This window comes from Cebus imitator, unplaced genomic scaffold (genome assembly GCF_001604975.1).
Source record: "Cebus imitator isolate Cc_AM_T3 unplaced genomic scaffold, Cebus_imitator-1.0 Scaffold49, whole genome shotgun sequence".
NCBI classification, from domain to species: domain Eukaryota; kingdom Metazoa; phylum Chordata; class Mammalia; order Primates; family Cebidae; genus Cebus; species Cebus imitator.
The window spans coordinates 2148606-2159284 of record NW_016107364.1 but is presented as its reverse complement, the minus strand read 5'-3'; positions in this window follow the sequence as shown (position 1 = coordinate 2159284).

Below are 10679 nucleotides of genomic sequence, written 5' to 3'. Positions count from 1 at the left end.
AACTTGTAGTAAAAATAAATATGTCTGGAGCCAGAGGTTGAGAATGTAACTAAGGTAATTTTGAATTTTAGTATGAATTTTTCTATTGCATTTCTCACTACCTGATAGTTTAGGATTTTTTTAAAAATCTAAATAGATTGTAAAATAAAGTTCTGGGGAAAATTCCTTAATAGCCCTGGTCTTTCCTGATACTGAATCAGAGATTATATCTTTATAGCACTCATTTTGGCAATTAATCATAGACTGCTTAACTGTTCACTGTATAACAGTCTTGCCTTCCCAAAAAGATCATAAAAACTTAGAGTGTAAGGTTATAACGCTGCCATAATACCTAGGTTCTAGGACTTGATTACTTCCTTTAAAATGTATCTAAAATTAATCATAATTTTTAGTATGACATTAGCAGGCACATATGCCAAAAATGCTCATAATAAAGATACAGGTGATTGGAAAATTCTTGAAGTCTTTCTTTTCCTTCTTAATTTGAATCCTTAAAAATGATGTCTTTAGCCAGGCGCGGTGGCTCAAGCCTGTAATCCCAGCACTTTGGGAGGCCAAGGCTGGTGGATCACGAGGTCAAGAGATCGAGACCATCCTGGTCAACACGGTAAAACCCCGTCTCTACTAAAAATACAAAACATTAGTTGGGCATGGTGGCGCGAGCCTGTAATCCCAGCTACTCAGGAGGCTGAGGCAGGAGAATTGCCTGAACCCAGGAGGCGGAGGTTGCGGTGAGCCGAGATCGCGCCATTGCACTCCAGCCTGGGTAACAAGAGCGAAACTCCGTCCCAAAAAAAAAAAAAAAAAAAAAAATGATGTCTTTTGGCTGGGCGTGGTGGCTCATGCCTGTAATCCCAGCACTTTGGGAGGCTGAGGCAGGAAGGTCACCTGAGGTCAAGAGTTCAAGACCAGCCTGACCAACATGGCGAAACCCTACCTCTACCAAAAATACAACAAGTAGCCAGGCGTAATGGCACATGCCTGTAATCCCAGCTACTCGGGAGGCTGAGGCAGGAGAATTGCTTGAACCTGGGAGGTAGAGGTTGCAGTGAGCCAAGATCATGCCATTGAACTCCAGCCTAGGTGACAAGATCAAAACTCTGTCTCAAAAAAAAAAAAAAAAGTGTCTTTTTTAAAAATCTAAAATGCACATTTATTTTAAATTCATATGTTACAAAGGGAACCATGTCAGTTTCTAATATAATTTTTTTTTTTTGAGACAGGGTCTTGCTCTGTCACCCAGGCTGGAATACAACAGTATGATCCCGGCTCACTGTAGCCTCAACCTCCCAGGGTCAAGCAATCCTCCCACCTCAGCCTCCCAAGAAGCTGAGACTATAGCCATGTACTACCAAACTTGGCTAATTTTTATATTTTTTGTGAAGTCAGGGCCTTGCCTGTTGCCCAGGCTGGTCTCAAACTCCTGGGCTCAAGTGAACCTTCTGCCTCAGCCTTCCAAACTACTTGGATTATAGGCATGAGCTACGGTGCCTGGCCTCTAATACACATTTAAAAGGAAAAATAATAAAGGACAATTGTCATCACTGATGGCCATATATGAGTATTCTGGATTCTAGAATCTAAAGAAATTTAGGTTACTGAACATCAAAATCACAAAGAGGTCACCAAACCACTTTTAAGGTGCTTTATAGGGTGGAAAAAGGATGTGCTACAGAAGACAGAAATAGCTAAAGCTTTTTGTCTCTGGTTTTGGAAGATGATAAGTAAAGAGGAGAGGGAGCCTGGTATTTACGTCTCTCTACCTCTTGGCTCCCACATTTCCAGGAAGATGTTTTAGAACAGCAGTATGCAAACTGGGGTCAGTACATGGAAGTCTAGAAGTTAAGCACACATAAACTTCTCTTAAGTAAGCCGGTATGGATAGTTTAAAAGAATTACTTCCCGGATCCTCAAGTACCATGTCTATTCTCTTCTAAAAGGAATGTTCCTGAGAATGTTCTTGGGAGTCATCATTCCGGTTAACTCTCCCTTCACAAGTATCTTTCTCTGCCACTCCCCTGCTATGAGATGCCATGTAGGCCAGTGATCACACCATACACCCACAAATCTCAGCATTGTTTTGGAGACAGAGGTAGACAGATTTCTAACCCAGAATATTATACAGAGCCTAATCATTAAACAAATGTAAGAGTGGAATAAATAGATTTTAAGGCATTCAAACTAAAAAAGAAAAAAAAAAATCATGGAGCTATTTCTCAGGGAGCTATTGGAGGATGTGCTCCAACAAAAAGAAGGAGTAAACCAAGAGACAGGTGTTCCCCAACATAGGAGCAATGTAAAGGGAATCCTGGGAGTGATAATAAGATAACTTACTAAGAATCACTGGGAGTGATACCAAGACTAACTTAAGGATATCTTAAGGATAGCAGCTATAGTAGACTAGAAAGCAAGTAATCCAAGTTCAAAGGAAATAGTGATATTTCAAAAAAAAAAAAAAAAAAAAAAAAAAAAAAAAAAAAAAAAAATTAAAAAAAAAAAAAAAAAAAAAAGAAACATGGATAGATAATCTGTTGCATTCCAATGTATTGAGAAATAATTTCCAATTCTGATGAAAACTTCGAAGATATCAATACACAGAAAATTAAGTGAATGAAAAAAATGTGACAAATAATGAGGCTGCAGTTAAAAGTTATACAGGAAGAAATAATCATAGCACAATATATCTTTCAGTTATAAAAATATTTACTTGCTTATAATAATTTGAATACCTCCAAAAATTGGGATACAATATTTTTGGGAGAATGAGGGAAGAAACTACATGTACATGTGTGAGTGTGTGAGTATATAAAAGGATTAAAACATTATATTTATGAAAGTAAATCAACAGTTAATACCCTAATGCTAAGGTCTAACCTAAACAAGAAAATCCAGAAATAGTAGTTTACACTGGTAATACAGCAAAAAGATTTTAGAATTCAGATGTGGAGCTTTGAGTGTGATAGGCAGAATAATGGCCCCCAAAGATATCCACATGTTAATCCCCAGGAACTGTGAGTATATTGCTTTTTATGACAAAAGGAACTTTTCAGATGTGATTAAGGGTCTTGAGATGGGGAGATTATCCTGGATTTATCTAAATGCAGACAGTCTAATCACCTGAGTCCTTCACAGCAGGTTCTTTCCTGGCAGAAGTCAGAGAGAAGAAGAAAGACATGAAATCTGACAAGAGTTGGACCTGCCCCTGCTGGCTTTGAAGATGAAGGAGGGGCCCTGAGCCAAAGAACGTGGATGGCCTTTGGAACTTAGGAATGGAACTTAGGAAATGAGGATCTCAGTTCTACAACCTCAAAGAACTAAATTCCACCAGCAAGCTAAATGAGCAAGTAAATAGATTCTCCCCAACAGTCTCCAGGAAGGAACCCAGCCCTTTGAACATGTAGATTTTAGCTCAACGAGACCTGTGCTGGACTCACCATCTCCAGACTGTGAGATGATACATTTGTGTTATTTGAAGCTACGAAATGTGTGATATTTGCCACAGCAGCCAACAGAAATCTGTTGAGGTACAGTGAAGAAGGGATATTTTAAATTCTGTGGTACTTTTTACATGAATACATTTGTTTTAAATATGTGACAACTTTAAAACTTTGGTAAAATAAGAATTTATGGATATTTTCTTGATGTGATTAAAAATATTTAATTCAAACCATCAGCCTCTTTCTGGCTTCTCTTCTAATAGGTACATTTACACATGAATTCTGGTGGCTCACACAGTCTGTGAAATGGGAGAAATGACCTGGATTTCCAGTTCATTTTGATGTTCCCCTAAGCTTTTACTGACATAGCTGTGGCGGTTTAAAGTTGTATCTGCAAAGTTTTTGACATTCCTACTATTAAGAGGGTTATGAGCCCGTTCCTTTTATCTGGGCTGGCTTGTGACTGCACTGACCAGTAAATAGTACCAGTGACAGTCTCATTCTCTCTTGGAGTCCTGAGCCACCATTACAATGTCTGGCTGCCCTGAGATCATCATGCTGCACAAGCCATATATAGGTGCTCTGCTCAACCAACCCCGCTAAGCTGATCCTTCAGCAATCCTTGATCAGATGTGTGCACAAAGCCTTCCTGTGTAAGAAACTATCTTAGAACCCACGAGGCCAGCCCATCTGTCAGCTGAATAATACTGAGTGATCTTTGCCAACCCTTCTAAGAGAAGAACCACCCAGCTGATCCGTACCCAAATGCCAGACCCACAAAATCAGGAGATGTAATAAAATAGCTTTTGTTGTAAGTCAACAATTTAAAGTTTTGGGACAGGTTATTATGTAACAACAGATACCTACATCTATTTATTAGAAGACAGGTTCCTGTAATGACTTTCACACCCTCAACATCAAATTTGGCCGTGGGGATCTTGGCTGAGCCCCAGAAGCCATGACACTTGGTCCTTTATTGGAGTACAGGAGCCAGCCCCCACCCAAAGCCCTGTACCTGAAGATACTCCCAACTCTTGGTCTCATAAAATCCAACTAACTCCCCAGGAAGGGCCACTTTTTTTCCTCACCCCCAGAACAAAACATGTTTCCCCTAATGTGCCTCATAAAACAAAATTAGTTTTTTTCTAGTTTAGGGATATCCAGAATTCAAGGACTTCAAGACCAGCTATCTAGCTTAACAAAGAAAAAGGGAAAATTTCTCATGCTTCCATGGTAGGAAAAATGCCACCACCACTAATCAACCAACTTCTCGCCCTCATGAAACAACATGACTTATTCGGTGGTGGTGGATTGAGGCAAGGAGGAGGTGTTTAAATGTTACCATTAAAAAATAAGTATTGGTTACTTATTGTAGTGTAGCCAGAGAATGTGGGTTTCATATTTTGCAATTTTTAGAATCTGCTGAGATATTCTTAAAGTCCTAACATATGATCAGTTCTTTAAATCTTCCAAATGTTTATATTAAATATATAGGAATGTTTTAAAATATCTCTTAATTACACTATTCAGTTCTTGTAATAATAAACGCTTGCATAGTATTTACTCTGGGCCAGGTGCCATTTCAAAAATTTTAGATAAATTAACTCTTAAGTGAGAGCCCTTCGAGGCTGGAGCTGTAATTACTATGGAAATAAACTTAATAAGAAAAGTTAAGACAGTGAGAAGCTAAATGACATTGCTAGTACATGGCAAGGCAAGGGTTTGCATTCAGGCAGTGTTATTTATATTCTAAAGGCCATGTGGCTTATGTGGACTTTATTTCAAGCCATTTATGTTATTTTGAAAGAATTATAGCATGCCTTATTAACAAATAAAAAGTTGTATTTGCTGACAACCCCAGTTAACTCTCAATGCTGAACATGTTTATAATACGTCTCTCATCTCTGCTACTTCTACTTATTCCATTTTTGCTTACTTTGTAAGATATTTGACAATAGCTCTTGACATTTAAGTATTAAGAATAAGCATTCTTATACATTTCTTTATATTGGTGATTTCCTTATTTCCTTTTTTCTTCTTTTCTGCATTGTTATTCTAAAGGTTTAAGAGTCAAAAAAATGACTGGGGAGCCTTAATTACAATGGTTTGAAGGAGTTAGTTTGGTTTGCCTTTTTAATCTGCGTTTTCTTTATATCCTAGCCTAGTTTCTGGGAGGTGCAAGGCACTGAGTGACTCATGGGGACCTGCTGAGTCATTAGAGAGAGTGCCTGAGGGACAGAGGCCAGACTACAACTTAAGCTATCTGGAATCATACCTCTGCGGTCTTACTTGCTGTCTACATGGGGCTACATTTTAACTATGGCTTACAGGTAATCATTTCATGTCATGTTCTTCCTATCTTTTCCCCTCTACAGTGGTAGTAATCATCCTTTAGCCCTCCACCTCTCCCCCAGGATATTGCAAAGATTAATTATTATTAAAAACAAAATGAAATTATCAATCCCTTCAGGGATATGTTTGCTGTATTAATATAAGAAACTATTCTCAGGGTTTCCTTGGTCTTTATACTTGTGCTTATTGTACCCCTTCTCAGTGAAGGAGATATTCCAAATTTCTCCCAGAGGCGTGTGGCCTTGATTTAAAATCAACTCAGTGGCTGAAGAACCCTGAAATTGTCCCAGTAGGTTCTCACTCTGCTAGGTAAATATTTCCAAGAACTACCATGCTAAGTTTGAGACTTGTCATTCAAGATTTAGCTGTTAGAGTTGTATTGTTCTCGAGTTTCTTTGGGGTTACTTTTCTTGAACCCCTATGATTTTGTTCATCCTATTCATCTGTGTCAGTGTGTGCTCTTCAAGACTGCCGGATGCTAGAGCTGGGAGGAACAGCCTACTTGCTAAGAAAGAACATTCAATGTGTACTTGATAAGATGTTAGGAGGTAGATGTTCCCAGACTGGTAGGTGGTTTCCTGTCATGGGGTCCCATGCTCTTTCTTTCCTTGCATTTCGACATCTGCAGCATGCTTAGTTTTTGTCTTTAAATTTGATGATTCATGGCCCCCCAATCGTTGCCACACTTCTAGACAGCAAATCTTTTCTTGACCCTGTACACGTCAAAAGTGGGGAGGCTGCAGAGATGGCAAGAGAAAACTCTTCTCCTATGCCTGTCTCCTTTCCTCCAGGAATAAAAATCTTTCTCAACCTTACATCTATTGAATCTCATGAGCTTTCTGGCTCTGCAAGGGTGGCTGGAAAAATGAGTATCTTGCTTTTTCAGCATCTACATTGAGAGGCAGGCAAGGAAAACAACTAAAGAATTCTTTTTCACTTTTCCTCTTCTACTCACAGAAATCATTGCCCGCCGACAGCTCCCCACACTTTTGGGAATGGACTCTGACAAACTCACCATCAGGAAAGTTCATGTTTCCCATGTAGGATGGAAGAATGGGATTCTGAATTTTGTCACTGTTTCTGAAAGGTCATCAGGTTCTGTACTTGCATGCTTGGGACAGGCCTATTTAAATTGCTTTGAAGTTTTCTCAAAGAATCCCCACAAAATTGTACAACCCAAGGAATTGAGGTGGAAAAAATTGCACTGGCATCAATTTCCTTCTCACCTCCACCTTGTGAAGGAGGCAAGTAGCCACTCACATTAATGATTTAAAAAATGAGGGCTCAACAAGGAAAGGGGTAACAGTTCTAAACCCTGGAATTGGGTGTTAATGGTCCTTTTTCTAGGCTTAATGGCCAAAGGTGGGACTGTAAGTTTTGTCAAAAACACAGTCCGTATATGTTCACTGGCAGCTGGCATTCATCTGAAATTAGACCCCCTTTAAATGACCATTTCTCTCATTTTTCCTTGCTTTTGCATAGAAGTTCCTTTTTTCTCTGTAAATACTTGGCGAATGGCATGTAATAACATTGCAAACAGGTAATACATGATACAATCAATTCTATGTATTAATTCCAGAATAGTTTCCTCATTAATAGAAATACAGGATACATTCACTGACATTTCTGTTTTTATTATATTCAATAAAATATTGTATTCAACAGCTTACCTCAGAAGAGAAGTTTGATGAGGTTTGACTGTCCTTTGGTTTTACCTTTATCACCAAGACAGGGCCCGAAACCTGTCTTCCTCTTAGGGTGGCAGGGCCGTTGCAACGAAGCATGCAGACAATAAGCACATCTTTCTAAAGATCTTCTTCGTCTGAAAATCAAGAAGACAACTTGTTATGAATAAAACCCATAGAATGTTGGAAAATTTTGATGGGGTTCATTTAACTGAAAGTAACAGAAACTTTGACACTGTTGGGGTTGATTTAACTGAAAGTAACAGAAACTTTGACACTGCTTAAACAAATAAGAGGCTTGTCTTGCAAACACTATGAAGGTATTCATTCCAGGGCCCAGAGGAGCTGCTCCAGGGCCAGCTCATTTGACCTTTCAGCTTTTCTGTCCTGCATGTGTACCTGCCAAGCATCCGAGAGTTACATTAGCAAGCCAGGAGTGAAGAAGATGAAAGGTGAAGAAGGGAGGATGAGTGGCTACAGCAGGAAGCGGAACATTTCCAGAAACCCCAGTAAATGTATATCTTGCCTGAACTGCGCCTCACAACCACCTTTAGCTGCAAGAGAGTCTGGTGACTGCAGTTTTTTCACTGGGCACACTGCCATTCCTATAAAAATTAAGCTTTTCTTAATGAAGATGAAATAGAAACGTGATGTTCCCTCAGCAATCATCAGTGTACACCACACCCATCATTGTCAAAGTATGGTGTCTATGATTTCATTTGTTAGTCATCACTTTCTTTTTCTTTTTTTGAGATGGAGTCTCACTCTGTTGCCAGGCTGGAGTGCAGTGGTGTGATCTTGGCTCACTGCAACCTCCACCTCCCAGGTTCAAGTGATTCTCCTGTCTCAGCCTCCCAAGTAGTAGGACTGTGGGCATGTGCCACCACACCAAATTTTTGTATTTTTAGTAGAGATGGGGTTTCACCATATTGGTCAGGCTGGTCTTGAACTCCTGACCTCATGATCCAGCCACCTCGGCCTCCCAAAGGGCTAGGATTACAGGCATGAGCCACTGAGCCCGGCTAGTCATTACTTTCAACATCTATTGCCATAGTAAATGTAAGTTAAAATGATCAGATATCAAAAACTGATCTACCATATTATTTTCTTTTTCCAATTAGTAATAGTAACCTTACTCATTCACCTTTGAGAAGCAGTGTAGTTTGCTTTATTTTATGGGCCCAATTTTACACATATTTCTATTTTGGGGTATGGGAGTAAGTAAAGATTTGTGTCTTTGGGCTGCTGTAACCCAATGCCATACGCTGGGTAGCTTATAAACAACAGAAATTTCTTTCTAATGGTTCTGGAGGCTGGGAAGTCCAAGATCCAATCTGGTGACCATTGAGGGCCCATTTCTTGCTTCATAGATAGCACCTTCTCCAGTGGCCAATGAACTCTCTGGGGCCTCTTTGATAAGAGTGCTAATCCCATTCATGACAGCAAAGCCCTCACAGCCTAATTACCTCTCAAAGACCCCATCTCCTGATACCATCGCCTTAGAGATTAGGATTTCATCTTTTGAATTTTGGAAGGACCTAAACATTCAGTCCATTTGAATGAGAAAATGAGCTTGAGAAGGACAAAATTCACTGGATTGTCGAAGGGGTCTGGGATTCATCTTGGAACTGCTGTGTTTCCCTGCTACATTGTTTGAGAACCCTGGCTTTTCCCTTTAGAACCAGGGCCCCTCAGCCCTGACTAAACCTGGAAACAATTTGAACTCAAGGTTGAAAAACAGCTTCTGAGTTAATGGGTGGCCCATTCTGGGCTGTGCCCAACCCAGCTGTCTGGCTGGGTCTGTAGGAATACTCTTGATGGTGTCATAAGCAACAAGTCAATGGTGCATTTACACAGAGCTGGAGAAATGCTACATGCACTGCCGGGTTACATCATGACTCCAAGGCTCTTGTCCCAGGAACTTAAATGAAATGGGCATACCAAACCGATGGGCTCATTGGGGACTCAGCCTGTTGCAATCATGTTGCAAGTTTGAATTTTTTTACCTTCTAGGTTTTTTTCTTCAAATCTTTTATTATTTTTCTTTATTTAGGTTTTGTCTTAGAAACTACATTAGAAATTTCAAGTTAGAAAGACTAAACAGTCACCTTTTCCAGCTCCCTACGTGTAGGAATCCTAGAGGACCATATCCAAGATTTTCAGATGCAGATACCTAAAACTGAGACAATCATCTAACAAATCTGCCAGTTTTGAATAAAGGTACTTCTTATTGTTACACTGATATCTTCAATTAGATTTCATAATCTCATATTCACAGGGAAACTCTAAAATCCTGTTTAACAAAATGACGCAAAAAAACGGATGCACCGAGTGGGTATTACGTTGCACGTTGCTAGCTCACCCCTTTTGCATAAGCTTTGTTGATTTAGAATTATGTGATAGCTTAAGAGTCTCTATTAGAAAATTTGGAGAAGCATATATGAAGCATAGCAACATTGTGTAAACGCTGCAAATTTTGATGGGGTGTGAAAAAGAAAAAGCTGAACAGTGTCATGCGCCATTCTGTCATCTTTAAAATTAAAATGATCTTTGAACATATTCGTCTTCATTTTCAGCAAGACTGTAAAATAGGTTCTGTCTCCTCCCTTCCTTTCTTGTTCTTTCTTCTAAGGCTTATGAGACTTTCAAGGAGGAGAGGTTAATCAATTTTATTTGAGATAATGAGAAAAGATACTGTGAGATAAGGCCTGAATTACCCTTGGAGAATGAGTATTGAGTGTCTGGTTGGGTGGGATGGGAAAGACTGAATAAAGACAGATGAACAAATGCAGTAATTTTCATTGACTCTGCTTGAGTGGCTAAGTCATGATTACTCAAGCCACTGTTATGCAAAGCAAGTATGCAGCCCACAGGCAGCCATTACTGTTCATACTTCCTTATCCTTTACTTTGGGGAAGGCAAAGCATTTATTACTATTGACCCTCTGTATCTGCTGGTTTGAATCCACAGAGGTAGAGGCCTGACTTTCAGGGGCTTTAACATCAGTAGATTTTTGGATCCACAGGTGGTGGGGAAGGGGGTGGAGGGCAGAAGGTCATTCTAGAACCAATCCCCTGCAGATACACAGGGATGATTGTATATTCACCTCGTGACCTAGGCTAGGTAATCAAATCCTAGTGTCCCTGGATGCCACCATATTAGACCAATCAAACCAAGTAAGAGATCCAGAAAAAACCCTCATATG